A 22,463-nucleotide genomic window follows, 5' to 3' on the forward strand; every position below is an offset into this window, starting at 1 on the left:
TTATTATCATCTGGGAGTTGGTAAAATAGTAGCACCAGAGCACGGATAGGAGAGACAGGAGCTTCCTGTTCCTTGGTGATGCCATATTTGCTGAATCCAGTGATGTTTAATTTGACGTGAGATTCTGTTGCCTCATGGGGATGGAGAAACTCCATACTGTCATCACCAGTCACATGGGCTACAGACAGGAAGTCACATCCACCCTCTAGGAGAGAAAGAGAACATTAGTCTTCTGTTCAGATGACGATGACAACCCAGTAGTGGAGTAGTGATGCTACTGATGGTGATTAAGAATACATAGTCTATAACCTCCCTGGAAATGTATTACTTACCAGAATGAATCTCACAGTGTGGAAGGTGTAGTTGACAGACAGACCCCTTAAGGCATGTAAACATGAACAGTGGTCCTGCAGGCCTCTTGCCACTCTTGGCTAGAAGCCTCGTGTCCCAGTGGACTGTCCTATAGAGCACCTCTCCCTCTCCCTCCATCCTGAACACCAGGCCTGTTATACTGCACTGGAACAGACCTGCACTGGGGCACTGGAACCTAGAGGAAACAATGGTGAAGAATGACATTTTAATTACATTCCCTGAATATGACTTGAAAAATGAGGCATTGTCCTTAAACTATTCATGAGAAAACAAGTAAAATAATACTGAGTTACCTGTATGCTCCCTTGCCCTCATGATCGTAGATTTCTGGTTCAAACTTTTCAAGAGACCTCTAAAATGGAAAAACAATAGATTTTAAAGATTATGTAGAGAAATGTAATAGAAACATAGTCAACTTGTATTTCTTTCCAGTGAGGGTCTTACCATGGGAGGATCAGTAGTACACAGGCTCTGGTCCACTACTCTACATTCTGTGATGCTTAACTCCTCCATGGCCTCAGCTGAGCTGTCAGACACTCTGACACAGTCCTGGCTCTCTTCTTCCATTGTCCCATTAGTCGATGATGGCAAGGTGAAGGCCTGTCCAACAATGGGATCATTGGGATCCAGGAGGAGAGGAGAATCTGCACAAAAAATAGTGTAAACATCAAATGGTGTTAGTTACTGGTTTGAAGTCGTCTTTGTATTAAATACAGATGTAGGATCTTAATTTGAGCCATGTTTGCTTCAGCAGGAAAATAATCCTGCAGCAACAGGAAATGTGAACTATTTTTCATTTAACTAGGCAAATAAGTTCCTACAAATTCCTATTTACAATGACTCCCTACCTTGACGACGATGTGCCAATTGTACGCAGCCCTATTGGACTCCAATTACAGCCGGTTGTGATACAGCCTGGAAATCAAACCAGGGACTGTAGTGACGCCTCTAGCACTGAGATGCAGTGCCTTAGACCGCTGCGCCCCTTGGTAGCACATTGTGTATTATAATTAACTGACAGTTTTTTAGGGGTTGATACATTTTTTATTAGGGCAAATCAAGTGGAAAATACAAACTTCAGAGAACTTTAAACTCCAATACATTACAAGTTTGCATTTCCTGCTGTGTAGTCAAATTCTTTGCAACAAATGAGTGATCAAATTAAGATCCTACATCTGTAGGACCATCTCCTTCACTCTTACCTTGGGTTCTAGGAACCGTTTGTTACCACCAATATATATTTTTCCATGTTCACAATAACCTTCAACCTGTCATTTCTGCTTTCCACATCCAGAGTCGTATTGATAAAAACTATGAAGCCAACTTTATTCATTATGGGGCGGCAGGGTAGCCTAGTGGTTAGAGTGGTGGACTAGTTCAATCCCCCCGAGCTGGCAAGTCTGTCGTTCTGCCCCTGAACAGGCAGTTAACCCACTGTTCCTAGGCCGTCATTGAAAATAAGAATTTGTTCTTAAAACTGACTTGCCTAGTTAAATAAAGGTAAAAAAAAAAAATAATTTTAATCAAAGTGTCCATTTATGAGCACAATATTTCTGAACAGACCTCCAACCCAAGCCAGGACCAGCAGAAACACAAGACCCGACAGCAGGTTCACTTACTACAGATACATCCATGTCAGCTCCATCAGTCTGACAGTAGGTGTACTTACTACAGATACATCCATGTCAGCTCCATCAGTCTGACAGTAGGTCCACTTACTACAGGAACATCCATGTCAGCTCCATCAGTCTGACAGTAGGTCCACTTACTACAGATACATCCATGTCAGCTCCATCAGTCTGACAGTAGGTCCACTTACTACAGATACATCCATGTCAGCTCCATCAGTCTGACAGTAGGTCCACTTACTACAGATACATCCATGTCAGCTCCATCAGTCTGACAGTAGGTCCACTTACTACAGATACATCCATGTCAGCTCCATCAGTCTGACAGTAGGTCCACTTACTACAGATACATCCATGTCAGCTCCATCAGTCTGACAGTAGGTCTACTTACTACAGATACATCCATGTCAGCTCCATCAGTCTGACAGTAGGTCCACTTACTACAGATACATCCATGTCAGCTCCATCAGTCTGACAGTAGGTCCACTTACTACAGATACATCCATCTCAGCTCCATCAGTTTGACAGTAGGTTCACTTAATACAGATACATCCAACCAGTACCAGCAGGCCCCGCCCAGGTCCAGCCTCATGGGCCTGTGGCACCAGTACCAGCAGGCCCCACCCAGGTCCAACCTCATGGGCCTGTGGCACCAGTACCAGCAGGCCCCGCCCAGGTCCAGCCTCATGGGCCTGCAGCTCCTACTGCTGTTGTCCGTCCATCTGTCCGTGAAGATCAACCAGACTTGAGATAATCAAATCAGTGGCTTCCAAATAAACATTTAATGAAAAGTATCTTAAAGGAGCAATCTGTGATTTAGTAGAGCTGGGAATTTCCAGGGACCTCACAATACAATACTTCGGTGCCGATACGATATGTATTGTGACAAAAATATAAACGCAACATGGAAAATGTTGGTAACATGTTTCATGAGCTAAAACAAAATAACATCACACAACATAGAAGCTTATTTCTCAAATTATATGCACACATTTGTTTACGTCCCTGTTAGTGAGCATTTCTCGTTTGACAAGGTAATCCATCCATGTGACAGGTTTGGCTTATCAAGAAGCTGATTAAACAGCATCATTACACAGGTGCAACTTGTGCTGGGGACAAAAGGCTACTCTAAAATGTGCAGTTTTGACACACATTACAGATGTCAAGTTTGGTGGGTGCGTGCAAGTGGTCTGCTGACCGCAGGAATGTCCAACAGAGCTGTTGCCAGATAATTTTATGATAACTTATGGCCGAGAAACAAACTCCAACGTCGTTTTAGAAAATTTGGCAGTACATCCAACCGGCCTCACAATCGCTGACGAAGTGTAACCACACCAGCCCAGGGCCTCCACATCCGGTTTCATCGTCTGAGACCAGCCATCCGGACAGCTGAGGAAACTGATGAGCATTTTTGTCTGTAATCAAGCCTTTTTGTAGGGAAAAACTCATTCTGATTGGCTGGGCATGGCTCCCCAGTGGGTAGGCCTATGCCCACCCATGGCTGCGCCCCTGCCCAATAGTGAAATCCATAAATTAGAGCCTAAATAATTCATATCAATTGACTGATTTCCTAATATGATATCAGATATTTTATACACCAGGTTTGTGCTCAATAAAGAATTTGGGAATTGACTCCCATTCCACCCATGAGATTAAATGTCAATTGGCCACACCACAGGATGTAGAATCTGAATGAGTGACAGGAAGTGTAATTTTATTTATTGAATATTTGAAACGTACAATATGTGAAGCCGCTCAATAACTACAGTCCAACAGATTCCCATTCAGAGCGACACACAGAAGCATCCAGGGTCAATACCCTGCTCAAGGGCATGTTGACCGATCTACCACCAGGCCAAAAAAACGTGGAAGTATAATTTAATTCAGTGTAATTCAAATACATTTCACTCAGTCACAGAACATGAGTTTCATTGAATCTGACAGGTCACACTTCTAGAAACCAAAGAATATATCACTTTTCTCTGGAAACAATGTTCATTATACTCTATTAACCTTACTGCTTAGAATAAACCATTATATTTCCACCAAACATTTCATTTGTTTGGCTTTGTCTTGAAGGCTTTAGGGTAAATTTGTGCATTAAACTAATGCATTGTGGGAAATGTATTTTCCCCATATTGAACAACATTTAAGTGATTAATGAAATATAACTACAGGTTTCGTTTTCCTTGATTTCATTCATTTGAAGAGTTTGTCCTGAAAATCAATTGTTTCATCAATATTTTATATGCATGTATATAACATGTTTGGTATTTTATTTACAAGATGTATATTTGTATAGACTACAACTATAGAATCGAATAGGCATTTGAATATTACTGAATTCAACTCTATTTCCTTGAAATGCAATTCGGTATCCTGCTTATTAATTCAAATTCATGAATAGAATTTATGAGCCATTCTAAATTCAATTCTGAATTGACCACAACTCTGTTATACACTACAGTACATACAGTGCCTTGCGAAAGTATTCGGCCCCCTTGAAGTTTGCGACCTTTTGCCACATTTCAGGCTTCAAACATAAAGATATAAAACTGTATTTTTTTGTGAAGAATCAACAACAAGTGGGACAAAATCATGAAGTGGAACGACATTTATTGGATATTTCAAACTTCTTTAACAAATCAAAAACTGAAAAATTGGGCGTGCAAAATTATTCAGCCCCTTTACTTTCAGTGCAGCAAACTCTCTCCAGAAGTTCAGTGAGGATCTCTGAATGATCCAATGTTGACCTAAATGACTAATGATGATAAATACAATCCACCTGTGTGTAATCAAGTCTCCGTATAAATGCACCTGCACTGTGATAGTCTCAGAGGTCCGACAAAAGCGCAGAGAGCATCATGAAGAACAAGGAACACACCAGGCAGGTCCGAGATACTGTTGTGAAGAAGTTTAAAGCCGGATTTGAATACCAAAATATTTCCCAAGCTTTAAACATCCCAAGGAGCACTGTGCAAGCGATAATATTGAAATGGAAGGAGTATCAGACCACTGCAAATCTACCAAGACCTGGCCGTCCCTCTAAACTTTCAGTTCATACAAGGAGAAGACTGATCAGAGATGCAGCCAAGAGGCCCATGATCACTCTGGATGAACTGCAGAGATCTACAGCTGAGGTGGGAGACTCTGTCCATAGGACAACAATCAGTCGTATATTGCACAAATCTGGCCTTTATGGAAGAGTGGCAAGAAGAAAGCCATTTCTTAAAGATATCCATAAAAAGTGTTGTTTAAAGTTTGCCACAAGCCACCTGGGAGACACACCAAACATGTGGAAGAAGGTGCTCTGGTCAGATGAAACGAAAATTGAACTTTTTGGCAACAATGCAAAACGTTATGTTTGGCGTAAAAGCAACACAGCTGAACACACCATCCCCACTGTCAAACATGGTGGTGGAAGCATCATGGTTTGGGCCTGCTTTTCTTCAGCAGGGACAGGGAAGATGGTTAAAATTGGATGGAGCCAAATACAGGACCATTCTGGAAGAAAACCTGATGGAGTCTGCAAAAGACCTGAGACTGGGACGGAGATTTGTCTTCCAACAAGACAATGATCTAAAACATAAAGCAAAATCTACAATGGAATGGTTCAAAAATAAACATATCCAGGTGTTAGAATGGCCAAGTCAAGGTCCAGACCTGAATCCAATCGAGAATCTGTGGAAAGAACTGAAAACTGCTGTTCACAAATGCTCTCCATCCAACCTCACTGAGCTCGAGCTGTTTTGCAAGGAGGAATGGGAAAAAATGTCAGTCTCTCGATGTGCAAAACTGCTAGAGACATACCCCAAGCGACTTACAGCTGTAATCGCAGCAAAAGGTGGCACTACAAAGTATTAACTTAAGGGGGCTGAATAATTTTGCACGCCCAATTTTTCAGTTTTTGATTTGTTAAAAAAGTTTGAAATATCCAATAAATGTCGTTCCACTTCATGATTGTGTCCCACTTGTTGTTGATTCTTCACAAAAAAATACAGTTTTATATCTTTATGTTTGAAGCCTGAAATGTGGCAAAAGGTCGCAAAGTTCAAGGGGGCCGAATACTTTCGCAAGGCACTGTATTTCCCTGAGTGAAATGACTCCCTGACATTTAGTCTGATTAAAGCTGGAATCCTTAATGGTTAAACAGCCACGTCCATTTGAGATATTACAAACAAGCTACTGTAAACAACAACGTTTTCCCCTTGAACGTCCTTTTATGCACAATAGAGGAGCACAATATTCACTTTAATGATTTTTACCATGCAACGCGACGCTCCGTTGCTTGGCAACAAAAACAACTGGCGGGGCGGACAGTGGGGCTGTTTCCCCCTGCTGCTGATATACAGTATTTGTAATCTCAATGGAATTGAGGGAGATTAAATAGATTCATGCAATTACAAAACACTATAACAGATATTTAAACACTACACAATATGACATCTTTCCCTGAGAGTGAAATGAGTCCCTGAGATTCAGCCTGATTAAGTCCGTAATGTCAGAGAAGTCAAACATAAAGGACACATTCCTTATCTCAAGAGTTGCTCCTATCCTCCTGATCAATCACAAAAGGAGACTAGTCCCTATTGTTGGAAAATAATGTCATTCATTTTAAAAGATCTTAAAAATACCATTATATGAACATATACTCTATATCTAAACAGAGATATATCTGGTGTTCAGCCAGTACAGCTGTCCAGTACAAGTCAGTAGATGTTAAGTCTCACATGTTGTCTGAGACCTGTCCAAGATGATTCAACATTCACCATGTTCCAGATAGAAATTCATTCATCTTGTTGTCTATAGCCAGTGTACCAGAGTAACACAGGTAGGTTGTCTGGTAGACAGTAGTCCTGATCTTGTAGTCTGTAGCCAGTGTACCAGAGTAACACAGGTAGGTTGTCTGGTAGACAGTAGCCCTGATCTTGTAGTCTGTAGCCAGTGTACCAGAGTAACACAGGTAGGTTGTCTGGTAGACAGTAGTCCTGATCTTGTAGTCTGTAGCCAGTGTACCAAAGTAACACAGGTAGGTTGTCTGGTAGACAGTAGTCCTGATCTTGTAGTCTGTAGCCAGTGTACCAGAGTAACACAGGTAGGTTGTCTGGTAGACAGTAGCCCTGATCTTGTAGTCTGTAGCCAGTGTACCAGAGTAACACAGGTAGGTTGTCTGGTAGACAGTAGCCCTGATCTTGTAGTCTGTAGCCAGTGTACCAGAGTAACACAGGTAGGTTGTCTGGTAGACAGTAGCCCTGATCTTGTAGTCTGTAGCCAGTGTACCAGAGTAACACAGGTAGGTTGTCTGGTAGACAGTAGTCCTGATCTTGTAGTCTGTAGCCAGTGTACCAGAGTAACACAGGCAGGTTGTCTGGTAGACAGTAGTCCTGATCTTGTAGTCTGTAGCCAGTGTACCAGAGTAACACAGGTAGGTTGTCTGGTAGACAGTAGCCCTGATCTTGTAGTCTGTAGCCTGTGTACCAGAGTAACACAGGTAGGTTGTCTGGTAGACAGTAGCCCTGATCTTGTAGTCTGTAGCCAGTGTACCAGAGTAACACAGGCAGGTTGTCTGGTAGACAGTAGTCCTGATCTTGTAGTCTGTAGCCAGTGTACCAGAGTAACACAGGTAGGTTGTCTGGTAGACAGTAGCCCTGATCTTGTAGTCTGTAGCCAGTGTACCAGAGTAACACAGGTAGGTTGTCTGGTAGACAGTAGTCCTGATCTTGTAGTCTGTAGCCAGTGTACCAGAGTAACACAGGCAGGTTGTCTGGTAGACAGTAGTCCTGATCTTGTAGTCTGTAGCCAGTGTACCAGAGTAACACAGGTAGGTTGTCTGGTAGACAGTAGCCCTGATCTTGTAGTCTGTAGCCTGTGTACCAGAGTAACACAGGTAGGTTGTCTGGTAGACAGTAGCCCTGATCTTGTAGTCTGTAGCCAGTGTACCAGAGTAACACAGGCAGGTTGTCTGGTAGACAGTAGTCCTGATCTTGTAGTCTGTAGCCAGTGTACCAGAGTAACACAGGCAGGTTGTCTGGTAGACAGTAGTCCTGATCTTGTAGTCTGTAGCCAGTGTACCAGAGTAACACAGGCAGGTTGTCTGGTAGACAGTAGTCCTGATCTTGTAGTCTGTAGCCAGTGTACCAGAGTAACACAGGTAGGTTGTCTGGTAGACAGTAGCCCTGATCTTGTAGTCTGTAGCCTGTGTACCAGAGTAACACAGGTAGGTTGTCTGGTAGACAGTAGCCCTGATCTTGTAGTCTGTAGCCAGTGTACCAGAGTAACACAGGCAGGTTGTCTGGTAGACAGTAGTCCTGATCTTGTAGTCTGTAGCCAGTGTACCAGAGTAACACAGGTAGGTTGTCTGGTAGACAGTAGCCCTGATCGTGTAGTCTGTAGCCAGTGTACCAGAGTAACACAGGTAGGTTGTCTGGTAGACAGTAGTCCTGATCTTGTAGTCTGTAGCCAGTGTACCAGAGTAACACAGGTAGGTTGTCTGGTAGACAGTAGCCCTGATCTTGTAGTCTGTAGCCAGTGTACCAGAGTAACATAGGTAGGTTATCTGGTAGACAGTAGCCCTGATCTTGTAGTCTGTAGCCAGTGTACCAAAGTAACACAGGTAGGTTGTCTGGTAGACAGTAGCCCTGATCTTGTAGTCTGTAGCCAGTGTACCAGAGTAACACAGGTAGGTTGTCTGGTAGACAGTAGCCCTGATCTTGTAGTCTGTAGCCAGTGTACCAGAGTAACACAGGCAGGTTGTCTGGTAGACAGTAGCCCTGATCTTGTAGTCTGTAGCCAGTGTACCAAAGTAACACAGGTAGGTTGTCTGGTAGACAGTAGCCCTGATCTTGTAGTCTGTAGCCAGTGTACCAAAGTAACACAGGTAGGTTGTCTGGTAGACAGTAGTCCTGATCTTGTAGTCTGTAGCCAGTGTACCAGAGTAACACAGGTAGGTTGTCTGGTAGATAACCTCACATTTATTTGACCTCTGCTGCTGCTAAAGAACTTTAAAACTAATGAACTCAATTTCAGTAAGTGCAAGTTTTCCTTAAGCAAACCAGCAGGGTGATGTAGGGTGGCATGGCTGCTGGTCAAACCAGCAGGGTGATGTAGGGTGGCATGGCTGCTGGTCAGACCAGCGGTGTGATGTAGGGTGGCATGGCTGCTGGTCAGACCAGCAGGGTGATGTAGGGTGGCATGGCTGCTGGTCATACCAGCGGTGTGATGTAGGGTGGCATGGCTGCTGGTCAGACCAGTGGTGTGATGTAGGGTGGCATGGCTGCTGGTCAGACCAGTGGTGTGATGTAGGGTGGCATGGCTGCTGGTCAGACCAGCAGGGTGATGTAGGGTGGCATGGCTGCTGGTCAGACCAGCAGGGTGATGTAGGGTGGCATGGCTGCTGGTCAGACCAGCAGGGTGATGTAGGGTGGCATGGCTGCTGGTCAGACCAGCAGGGTGATGTAGGGTGGCATGGCTGCTGGTAATACCAGCGGTGTGATGTAGGGTGGCATGGCTGCTGGTCAGACCAGCGGTGTGATGTAGGGTGGCATGGCTGCTGGTCAAACCAGCAGGGTGTTGTAGGGTGGCATGGCTGCTGGTCAGACCAGCAGGGTGATGTAGGGTGGCATGACTGCTGGTCAGACCAGCAGGGTGATGTAGGGTGGCATGGCTGCTGGTCAGACCAGCAGGGTGATGTAGGGTGGCATGGCTGCTGGTCAGACCAGTAGGGTGATGTAGGGTGGCATGGCTGCTGGTCAGACCAGCAGGGTGATGTAGGGTGGCATGGCTGCTGGTCAGACCAGCGGTGTGATGTAGGGTGGCATGGCTGCTGGTCAGACCAGCGGTGTGATGTAGGGTGGCATGGCTGCTGGTCAGACCAGCAGGGTGATGTAGGGTGGCATGGCTGCTGGTCAGACCAGCGGTGTGATGTAGGGTGGCATGGCTGCTGGTCAGACCAGCAGGGTGATGTAGGGTGGCATGGCTGCTGGTCAGACCAGCGGTGTGATGTAGGGTGGCATGGCTGCTGGTCAGACCAGTAGGGTGATGTAGGGTGGCATGGCTGCTGGTCATACCAGCGGTGTGATGTAGGGTGGCATGGCTGCTGGTCAGACCAGCGGTGTGATGTAGGGTGGCATGGCTGCTGGTCAGACCAGTAGGGTGATGTAGGGTGGCATGGCTGCTGGTCAGACCAGCGGTGTGATGTAGGGTGGCATGGCTGCTGGTCAGACCAGCAGGGTGATGTAGGGTGGCATGGCTGCTGGTCAGACCAGCGGTGTGATGTAGGGTGGCATGACTACTGGTCAGACCAGCGGTGTGATGTAGGGTGGCATGGCTGCTGGTCAGACCAGCAGGGTGATGTAGGGTGGCATGGCTGCTGGTCAGACCAGTAGGGTGATGTAGGGTGGCATGACTGCTGGTCAGACCAGCGGTGTGATGTAGGGTGGCATGGCTGCTGGTCAGACCAGCGGTGTGACTGGTTACCTTAAAACTCTCCTCAGTGATTATTCTGTAACCTTTCTGAAAGATCATTGCGGTTCATCTTTGTTAAGATGTTCACTGAGATCTTCAAAGCTTTCTCAGGGCCGTAGCGCTGCACCATCTTATCCACTGTGTCGTGACTCTCAGCCTCCTCCAGTTGGCTCTTTGGGATGGGAGATATGCCATTTACAGTCTCGAAATGGGACAGGTACCACCTAAATCTTTCCAGCTGGTTTGTGTTCAGATCCTCCAGTGTCTTCAGCATCCGCTCTTGAACAGTAGTCTTCATTGTCACTAGACAGGTGGAGGTAAGATAAGAAAATGAGTGTCTATTTTAGTCTCAGGTTTCCCCCATTCCTGTGATGTGATTTCATTCCTGTCGTAGCTGACTAGTATGCTGTACCCTGCAAAATAATGACCACCACTCTATCGTATGGAATGCCTAGATGGTAAAACTGTAAAATGTGTGAACCACTGTTAAAGAAAATATTGAATCATACTTTTCGCCAAGCTCACTCACCACACAAAAACAATATATATTAAAGAATGTAATGACAATGATCAATATGAATATCCATGTGCTGGCATAGTGTCACGGCCTGACCTTAGAGAGCCTTTTTATGTCTATGGTTTGGTCAGGGTGTGATTTGGGTGGGCATTCTATGTTCTATTTTCTATGTTTTTGTTTTTTCTTTGTTTTGGCCGGCTATGGTTCTCAATTAGGGACAGCTGTCTATCGTTGTCTCTGATTGCGAACCATACTTAGGCAGCCCTTTTTCCCACCTGTGATTGTGGGTAGTTAACTTTGTTTGTGGAACTTAGCCCTGGAAGCATCACGTTTGTGTCTTGTTGGCATCATTCCAAAATAAAGGATAATGTACGCTCACCACGCAGCAAATTGGTCTAATTCCAACGACACCCGTGACACATAGTATATTAGTGAGGGTTTTGATTCAATAACTTTCAGCCAACTACTAAGTGAAAACCTTATTGTAAGCCATTTACCTGTTGAGACATCGCTTGGGGGCGTGGCTGTGGATAAAAGAGGATAACCAATAAAATGAGAATACATTTCCCTTTAACCAGACATTGTTCATGGTAAATAGGTCATATCAGGGTCTGGTATTGATGCTCTACGTAAGGATACAGTATTATTCAGCAGTTTAAGGACCAGACATGAAATGGGTCTAGAATATTTATTGAGGAAATGGAATGGAAGTGAGAACGTGCATTCAGTCAGGAAATGAGAATGAACCGGATGAAGCAGAGGGCTGTAGAGGAGGGATTCAGGAGGGGAAATGAGAATGGACCGGATGAAGCAGAGAGATTCAGGAGGGGAGTGAGAATGGACCGGATGAAGCAGAGGGCTGTAGAGGAGGGATTCAGGAGGGGACATGAGAATGGACCGGGTGAAGCAGAGAACTGTAGAGGAGGGATTCAGGAGGGGAGTGAGAATGGACCGGATGAAGCAGAGGGCTGTAGAGGAGGGATTCAGGAGGGGACATGAGAATGGACCGGGTGAAGCAGAGAACTGTAGAGGAGGGATTCAGGAGGGGAAATGAGAATGAACCGGATGAAGTAGAGGGCTGTAGAGGAGGGATTCAGGAGGGGAATGAGAATGGACCGGGTGAAGCAGAGGGATTCAGGAGGGGAATGAGAATGAACCGGATGAAGCAGAGGGCTGTAGAGGAGGGATTCAGGAGGGAAATGAGAATGAACCGGGTGAACCAGAGGGCTGTAGAGGAGGGATTCAGGAGGGGAAATGAGAATGGACCGGATGAAGCAGAGGGATTCAGGAGGGGACATGAGAATGGACCGGATGAAGTAGAGGGCTGTAGAGGAGGGATTCAGTCGGGAAATGAGAATGAAACGGATGAAGCAGAGGGCTGTAGAGGAGGGATTCAGGAGGGGAAATGAGAATGGACCGGATGAAGTAGAGGGCTGTAGAGGAGGGATTCAGGAGGGGAAATGAGAATTGACCGGATGAAGCAGAGGGCTGTAGAGGAGGGATTCAGGAGGGGTTCACTCTGTAGGGTTTGGCTAGGAGCCTCAGGTAGACTTCACCATCAGGCTGTGGTAGTTAGGCTACTGTGGTAAAGGCAATCCCCAAAAAGAGAACTCCAAGTTAGTCGGACCCCGGAGAGGAAGTGAGACGTTTTGTACTGCAGGTGCTGAATGGTTGGCGGTGTCGCTTGATGTAGTCAAGGTGTCTGAATGAAATGCCCACAGAGTGAGCCAACCTTTGACCCCAGGAGAGTAAGCAGAAGTGATGGTGGCAAAAAAAATGAAAAAAAAACTCCCTTGAAGAGAAGCTTTAAGAGGAACCAAGAAGCCAATCCCACAAGATAGAACTGCCAAAGGGATCGGAGTTGCAATCCACTGCAGGGAGAGCCTGCAGAGTTCTGTCTTACTATCCAGGTCTATTCCCAAACAATTCGAGCTTCTACTTTTAAAAATCCACCTTTCCAGAAACAAGTCTCTCACCACTGCCGCTTGTTATAGACCCCCTTCAGCCCCCAGCTGTGCCCTGGACACCATATGTGAATTGATTGCCCCCCATTATCTTCAGAGCTCGTGCTGCTAGGTTACCTAAACTGGGACATGCTTAACACCCCGGCCATTCTACAATCTAAGCTTGATGCCCTCAATCTTACACAAATTATCAATGAACCTACCAGGTACAACCCCAAATCCGTAAACACGGGCCCCCTCATAGAAATCATCCTAACCAACATGCCCTCCAAATACACCTCTGCTATCTTCAACCAGGATCTCAGCAATCACTGCCTTATTGCCGGCGTCCGTAATGGGTCTGCAGTCAAACGACCACCCTTCATCACTGTCAAACACCCCCTAAAACACTTCCACTCATCACTGTCAAACACCCCCTAAAACACTTCCACTCATCACTGTCAAACACCCCCTAAAACACTTCCACTCATCACTGTCAAACACCCCCTAAAACACTTCCACTCATCACTGTCAAACACCCCCTAAAACACTTCCACTCATCACTGTCAAACGCCCCCTAAAACACTTCCACTCATCACTGTCAAACACCCCCTAAAACACTTCCACTCATCACTGTCAAACGCCCCCTAAAACACTTCCACTCATCACTGTCAAACACCCCCTAAAACACTTCCACTCATCACTGTCAAACACCCCCTAAAACACTTCCACTCATCACTGTCAAACACCCCCTAAAACACTTCCACTCATCACTGTCAAACACCCCCTAAAACACTTCCACTCATCACTGTCAAACACCCCCTAAAACACTTCCACTCATCACTGTCAAACACCCCCTAAAACACTTCCACCCATCACTGTCAAACACCCCCTAAAACACTTCCACTCATCACTGTCAAACACCCTCTAAAACACTTCCACTCATCACTGTCAAACACCCCCTAAAACACTTCCACTCATCACTGTCAAACACCCCCTAAAACACTTCCACTCATCCCTGTCAAACACCCCCTAAAACACTTCCACTCATCACTGTCAAACACTCCCTAAAACACTTCCACTCATCACTGTCAAACACCCCCTAAAACACTTCCACTCATCACTGTCAAACACCCCCTAAAACACTTCCACTCATCCCTGTCAAACACCCCCTAAAACACTTCCACTCATCACTGTCAAACACTCCCTAAAACACTTCCACTCATCACTGTCAAACACCCCCTAAAACACTTCCACTCATCACTGTCAAACACCCCCTAAAACACTTCCACTCATCACAGTCAAACACCCCTAAAACACTTCCACTCATCACTGTCAAACACCCCCTAAAACACTTCCACTCATCACTGTCAAACACCCCCTAAAACACTTCCACTCATCACTGTCAAACACCCCCTAAAACACTTCCACTCATCACTGTCAAACACCCCCTAAAACACTTCCACTCATCACTGTCAAACACCCCCTAAAACACTTCCACTCATCACTGTCAAACACCCCCTAAAACACTTCCACTCATCACTGTCAAACACCCTCTAAAACACTTCCACTCATCACTGTCAAACACCCCCTAAAACACTTCCACTCATCACTGTCAAACACCCCCTAAAACACTTCCACTCATCCCTGTCAAACACCCCCTAAAACACTTCCACTCATCACTGTCAAACACTCCCTAAAACACTTCCACTCATCACTGTCAAACACCCCCTAAAACACTTCCACTCATCACTGTCAAACACCCCCTAAAACACTTCCACTCATCCCTGTCAAACACCCCCTAAAACACTTCCACTCATCACTGTCAAACACTCCCTAAAACACTTCCACTCATCACTGTCAAACACCCCCTAAAACACTTCCACTCATCACTGTCAAACACCCCCTAAAACACTTCCACTCATCACTGTCAAACACCCCCTAAAACACTTCCACTCATCACTGTCAAACACCCCCTAAAACACTTCCACTCATCACTGTCAAACACCCCCTAAAACACTTCCACTCATCACAGTCAAACACCCCTAAAACACTTCCACTCATCACTGTCAAACACCCCCTAAAACACTTCCACTCATCACTGTCAAACACCCCCTAAAACACTTCCACTCATCACTGTCAAACACCCCCTAAAACACTTCCACTCATCACTGTCAAACACCCCCTTAAACACTTCCACCCATCACTGTCAAACACCCCCTAAAACACTTCCACTCATCACTGTCAAACACCCCCTAAAACACTTCCACTCATCACTGTCAAACACCCCCTAAAACACTTCCACTCATCACTGTCAAACACCCCCTAAAACACTTCCACTCATCCCTGTCAAACACCCCCTAAAACACTTCCACTCATCACTGTCAAACACCCCCTAAAACACTTCCACTCATCACAGTCAAACACCCCTAAAACACTTCCACTCATCACTGTCAAACACCCCCTAAAACACTTCCACTCATCACTGTCAAACACCCCCTAAAACACTTCCACTCATCACTGTCAAACACCCCCTAAAACACTTCCACTCATCACTGTCAAACACCCCCTAAAACACTTCCACTCATCACTGTCAAACACCCCCTAAAACACTTCCACTCATCACTGTCAAACACCCCCTAAAACACTTCCACTCATCACTGTCAAACACTCCCTAAAACACTTCCACTCATCACTGTCAAACACCCCCTAAAACACTTCCACTCATCACTGTCAAACACCCCCTAAAACACTTCCGTGAGCAGGCCTTTCTAATCGACCTGGCCCGGTTATCCTGGTAGGATATTGACCTCATTCCGTCAGTAGAGGATGCCTGGTTATTCTTTAAAAAGTGCTTTCCTCAAAATCTTAAATAAGCATGCCCCATTCAAAAATGTAGAACCAGGAACAGATATAGCCCTCGGTTCACTCCAGACCTGACTGCCCTTGACCAGCACAAAAACATCCTGTGGCGTACTGCATTAGTATCGAAGAGCCCCTGCGATATTTAACTTTTCAGGGAAGTTAGGAAACAATATACACAGGCAGTTAGGAAAGCAAAGGCTAGCTTTTTCAAACAGAAATGTGCATCCTGTAGCACAAACTCCCAAATGTTCTGGGACACTGTAAAGTCCATGGAGAATAAGAGCACCTCCTCCCAGCTGCCCACTGCACTGAGGCTAGGAAACACTGTCACCACTGATAAATCCACAATAATTGAGAATTTCAAGAAGCATTTTTCTATGGCTGGCCATGCTTTCCACCTGGCCACCCCTACTCCGGTCAACAGCCCTGCACCCCCCACAGAAACTTGCCCAAGCCTCCCCCATTTTTCCTTCACCCAAATCCAGATAGCTGATATTCTGAAAGAGCTGCAAAAACTGGACCCCTACAAATCAGCTGGGCTAGACAATCTGGACCCTCTCTTCCAAAAATTATCCGCAGAAATTGTTGCAACCCCTATTACTAGCCTGTTCAACCTCTCTTTCGTATCGTCTGATATCCCCAAAGATTGGAAAGCTGCCGCGGTCATCCCCCTCTTCAAAGGGGGAGACACTCTAGACCCAAACTGCTACAGACCTATATCTATCCTGCCATGCCTTTCCAAGGTCTTCGAAAGCCAAGTTAACAAACAGATCACCGACCATTTCGAATCCCACCGCACTTTCTCCGCTATGCAATCTAGTTTCCGAGCTGGTCATGGGTGCACCTCAGCCACGCTCAAGGTCCTAAACGATATCATAACCGCCAACGATAAGAGACAATACTGTGCAGCTCTATTCGTCAACTTGGCCAAGGCTTTCGACTCTGTCAATCACCACATTCTTATCAGCAGACTCAACAGCCTTGGTTTCTCAAATGACTGCGTCACATGGTTCACCAACTACTTCTCAGATAGACTTCAGTGTGTCAAATCGGAGGGCCTGTTCTCCAGACCTCTGACAGACTCTATGGGGGTGCCACAGTGTTCAATCTTCGGTCCAACTCTTTCCTCTGTATACATCAATGATGTAGCTCTTGCTGCTGGTGATTTGCTGATCCACCTCTACGCAGACGACACCATTCTGTATACTTTTGGCCCTTCTTTGGACACTGTGTTAACTAACCTTCAGACAAGCTTCAATGCCAAATACAGTGCCTTGCGAAAGTATTCGGCCCCATTGAACTTTACGACCTTTTGCCACATTTCAGGCTTCAAACATAAAGATATAAAACTGTATTTTTTTGTGAAGAATCAACAACAAGTGGGACACAATCATGAAGTGGAACGACATTTATTGGATATTTCAAACTTTTTTAACAAATCAAAAACTGAAAAATTGGGCGTGCAAAATTATTCAGCCCCCTTAAAACCAGTTAGAGCTCTAGGGGCGCTATTTCATTTTTGGATAAAAAACGTTCCTGTTTTAAGCGCAATATTTTGTCACGAAAAGATGCTCGACTATGCATATTCTTGACAGTTTTGGAAAGAAAACACTCTGAAGTTTCAGAATCTGCAAAGATTTTGTCTGTAAGTGCCCCAGAACTCATTCTACAGGCGAAACCAAGATGATGCATCACCCAGGAATTAGCAGAATTTCTGAAGCTCTGTTTTCCATTCTCTCCTTATATGGCTGTGATTGCGCAACGAATGAGCCTACACTTTCTGTCGTTCGCCCAAGGTCTTAGCAGCATTGTGACGTATTTGTAGGCATATCATTGGAAGATTGACCATAAGAGACTACATTTTCCAAGTGTCCGCCTGGTGTCCTGCGTCGAATTCGGTGCGCAATTGCCAGCTGCTTCTACTTTACCATTTGATTCAGGGGAGAAAGCATGTGTTCAAGAACGATGTATCAATGAAGAGATATGTGAAAAACACCTTGATGATTGATTCTAAACAACGTTTGCCATGTTTTCAGTCGATATTATGGAGTTAATTTGGAAAAAAGTTCGCGTTTTGAGGACTGAATTTTCAGATTTTTTTTGGTAGCCAAATGCGATGTATAAAACGGAGCTATTTCTAATACACAAGGAATCTTTTTGGAAAAACTGAGCATCTGCTATCTAACTGAGAGTATCCTCATTGAAAACATCAGAAGTTCTTCAAAGGTAAATGATTTTATTTGAAGGCTTTTATGTTTTTGTTAATGTTGCGTGCTGGATGCTAACGCTAATGCTAACGCTAAATGCTAACGCGAAATGCTAACGCTAGCTAGCTACTTTTACACAAATGATTGTTTTCCTATGGTTGAGAAGCATATTTTGAAAATCTGAGATGACAGTGTTGTTTACAAAAGGCTAAGCTTGAGAGATGGCATATTTATTTCATTTCATTTGCGATTTTCATAAATAGTTAACGTTGTGTTATGCTAACGAGCTTGCTGATAGATTTACACAATCCTGGATACAGGGTTTTTTTCATAGCTAAACGTGACGCAGAAAACGGAGCGATTTGTCCTAAACAAATAATCTTTCAGGAAAAACTGAACATTTGCTATCTGAGAGTCTCCTCATTGAAAACATCTGAAGTTCTTCAAAGGTAAATGATTTTATTTGAATGCTTTTCTGTTTTTTTGTGTAAATGTTGCCAGCTGAATGCTAATGCTAAATGCTACGTTAGCCATCAATACTGTTACACAAATGCTTGTTTTGCAATGGTTGAGAAGCATATTTTGAAAATCTGAGATGACAGTGTTGTTAACAAAAGTCTAAGCTTGAGAGCTAGCATATTTATTTCATTTCATTTGCGATTTTCATGAATAGTTAACGTTGCGTTATGGTAATGAGCTTGAGTCTGTATTCACGATCCCGGATCCGGGATGGGGAGATCAGAAAGGTTAAGTTAATACTTTGTAGCGCCACCTTTTGCTGCGATTACAGCTGTAAGTCGCTTGGGGTATGTCTCTATCAGTTTTGCACATCGAGAGACTGACATTTTTTCCCATTCCTCCTTGCAAAACAGCTCGAGCTCAGTGAGGTTGGATGGAGAGCATTTGTGAACAGCAGTTTTCAGTTCTTTCCACAGATTCTCGATTGGATTCAGGTCTGGACTTTGACTTGGCCATTCTAACACCTGGATATGTTTATTTTTGAACCATTCCATTGTAGATTTTGCTTTATGTTTTGGATCATTGTCTTGTTGGAAGACAAATCTCTGTCCCAGTCTCAGGTCTTTTGCAGACTCCATCAGGTTTTCTTCCAGAATGGTCCTGTATTTGGCTCCATCCATCTTCCCATCAATTTTAATCATCTTCCCTGTCCCTGCTGAAGAAAAGCAGGCCCAAACCATGATGCTGCCACCACCATGTTTGACAGTGGGGATGGTGTGTTCAAGGTGATGATCTGTGTTGCTTTTACGCCAAACATAACGTCTTGCATTGTTGCCAAAAAGTTCAATTTTGGTTTCATCTGACCAGAGCACCTTCTTCCACATGTTTGGTGTGTCTCCCAGGTGGCTTGTGGCAAACTTTAAACAACACTTTTTATGGATATCTTTAAGAAATGGCTTTCTTCTTGCCACTCTTCCATAAAGGCCAGATTTGTGCAATATACAACTGATTGTTGTCCTATGGACAGAGTCTCCCACCTCAGCTGTAGATCTCTGCAGTTCATCCAGAGTGATCATGGGCCTCTTGGCTGCATCTCTGATCAGTCTTCTCCTTGTATGAGCTGAAAGTTTAGAGGGACGGCCAGGTCTTGGTAGATTTGCAGTGGTCTGATACTCCTTCCATTTCAATATTATCGCTTGCACAGTGCTCCTTGGGATGTTTAAAGCTTGGGAAATCTTTTTGTATCCAAATCCGGCTTTAAACTTCTTCACAACAGTATCTCGGACCTGCCTGGTGTGTTCCTTGTTCTTCATGATGCTCTCTGCGCTTTTAACGGACCTCTGAGACTATCACAGTGCAGGTGCATTTATACGGAGACTTGATTACACACAGGTGGATTGTATTTATCATCATTAGTCATTTAGGTCAACATTGGATCATTCAGAGATCCTCACTGAACTTCTGGAGAGAGTTTGCTGCACTGAAAGTAAAGGGGCTGAATAATTTTGCACGCCCAATTTTTCAGTTTTTGATTTGTTAAAAAAGTTTGAAATATCCAATAAATGTTGTTCCACTTCATGATTGTGTCCCACTTGTTGTTGATTCTTCACAAAATAAATACAGTTTTATATCTTTATGTTTGAAGCCTGAAATGTGGCAAAAGGTCGCAAAGTTCAAGGGGGCTGAATACTTTCGCAAGGCACTGTAACTCTCCTTCCGTGGCCTCCAACTGCTCTTAAATGCAAGTAAAACTAAATGCATGCTCTTCAACCGATCTTCAACCACTACTCTGTACGGTTCTGACTTAGGTAGTTGTCCACATATTCTAGGTGTCTGGTTAGACTATAAACTCTCCTTCTAGACTCACATTAAGCATCTCCAATCCAAAATTAAATCTAGAATCGGCTTCCTATTTTGCATCAAAGCATCCTTCATTCATGCTGCCAAACATACCTTCGTAAAACTGACTATCCTACTGATCATTGACTTCGGCGATGTCATTTACAAAATAGCCTCCAACACTCTACTCAGCAAATTGGATGCAGTCTATCACAGTGCCATCCGTTTTGTCATCAAAGCCCCATATACTACCCACCACTGCGACCTGTATGCTCTCGTTGGCTGGCCCTCGCTTCATATTCGTCGCCAAACCCACTGGCTCCAGGTCATCTATAAGTCTTTGCTAGGTAAAGCCCACCCTTATCTCAGCTCACTGGTCACCATAGCAGCACCCACCCGTAGCACACGCTCCAGCAGGTATATTTCACTGATCACCCCCAAAGCCAATTCCTCCCTCGGCCACCTTTCCTTCCAGTTCTCTGCTGCCAATGACTGGAACGAAATGCACAAATCACTGAAGCTGGAGACTCATATCTCCCTCACTAACTTTAAGCAATAGCTGTCAGAGCAGCTCACAGATCACTGCACCTGAACATAGCCCATCTGTAAATAACCCATCCAACTACCTCATCCCCATATTGTTATTTATTTTGCTCCTTTGCATCCCAGTATCTCTACTTGCACACTCATCTTCTGCACATCTCTCTATCCAGTGTTTAATTGCTATATTGTAATTACCTCTCCACTATGGCCTATTTATTGCCTTACCTCCCTTATCCTACCTCTTTTGCACACACTGTATATAGACTTATTCTATTGTATTATTGACTGTATGCTTGTTTATTCCGTGTGTAACTCTGTGTTGATGTTTGTGACGCACTGCTTTGCTTTATCTTGGCCAGGTCGCAGTTGTAAATGAGAACTTCACCTCAACTGGCCGACCTGGTTAAATAAAGGTGTTCTCAACTAGCCTACCTGGTTAAATAAAGGTGTTCTCAACTGGCCTACCTGGTTAAATAAAGGTGAAATGAATCAAATAAAAAATCCTAAGTTACATGAAGATAAAAGGATCAGGCCTACTGTACATCTTACTGTAGAAAGGATTGTTGAAAACAAGTCTAGGTTGGAACTGTTGCTGTTAAAATACAAGTACTCATTTTTATTCTGAACTGGACTAAACTGATTGAAGCAAGATGTTTTTTTGAGGCAACCCCACACATAGTTCTGGGTTGCTCATCTACAGCAGGAAGTGGTCTCCTGCCTGACTGAGAAAAGCAGTAGATCTTCACATCCAGTTTGGCACCACATACCTATGAGGGTTCTCAACTCTGGCGTACTTAAAAAACAAGTACAGAAACAGACTCCATGCTGAGCAAGACCTCAGGGTTGTTAACTGAGCCCAGATTAGAAATGCTTGTTGAAAGCTTCAACCAGCCACACACCTCTCATTAGGACCGTGTGTGTGTTTTCTGGTCTGTGTGATGTAATCAATCAGTGTATTCCAATTCAGAATAATAAGATGTATTGTATTTTTAACAGCAACAGTTCAAACCTAGATTTTTTAAACAATCATTTCTACAGTAAGATGTACAGTAGGCATGATCATGTTTCTTCTGTTACTTAGGGTTGCACGATCAAAAACTGAGCCTGTGTGTGGGTTTTCTGGTCTATGTGTGTGACATGATCAATCAGCTTATTCCAGTTCAGAATGAAAATGATTTCCTATATTTTAACAGCAACAGTTCCAACCTAGACAGATGCGTACAGTGCATTCGGATAGTATTCATTCCCCTTCTCCACATTTTGTTACGTTACAACCTTAGTCTAAAATATTCTACAACCTTAAATAAAAATCCTTCATCTACACACAATACCCCATAATGACAAAGTGAAAACATGTTTGCAAATGTATTTAAAAAGACAACAGAAATACCTTATTTACATAAGTATTCAGACCCTTTGCTATGAGACTCAAAATTGACCTCAGGTGCATCCTGTTTCCATTAATCATCCTTGAGATGTTTCTACAACTTGATTGGAGTCCACCTGTGGTAAATTAAATTGATTGGACATTATTTGGAAAGGCTCACACCTGTCTATATAAAGGTCCCACAGTTCACAGTGCATGTCAGAGCAAAAACCAAGCCATGAGGTCGAAGGAATTGTTCGT

General features: G+C 44.2%; 2 protein-coding genes across 2 annotated transcripts in view; both read right to left on the minus strand.

Moving 5' to 3' along the window:
* The window catches only part of LOC110518414 (NACHT, LRR and PYD domains-containing protein 1b allele 3), a 309,469-nt gene that overhangs the window by 125,917 nt on the left and 161,089 nt on the right, over nt 1–22,463 (minus strand). The window lies entirely within an intron of this gene.
* Nucleotides 1–22,463, minus strand: part of LOC110510716 (NACHT, LRR and PYD domains-containing protein 1b allele 5) — a 38,241-nt gene that overhangs the window by 2,811 nt on the left and 12,967 nt on the right. The gene's annotated exons all lie outside the window — the stretch shown is intronic.

Source organism: Oncorhynchus mykiss, chromosome 17 (genome assembly GCF_013265735.2).
Source record: "Oncorhynchus mykiss isolate Arlee chromosome 17, USDA_OmykA_1.1, whole genome shotgun sequence".
NCBI classification, from domain to species: Eukaryota; Metazoa; Chordata; class Actinopteri; order Salmoniformes; family Salmonidae; genus Oncorhynchus; species Oncorhynchus mykiss.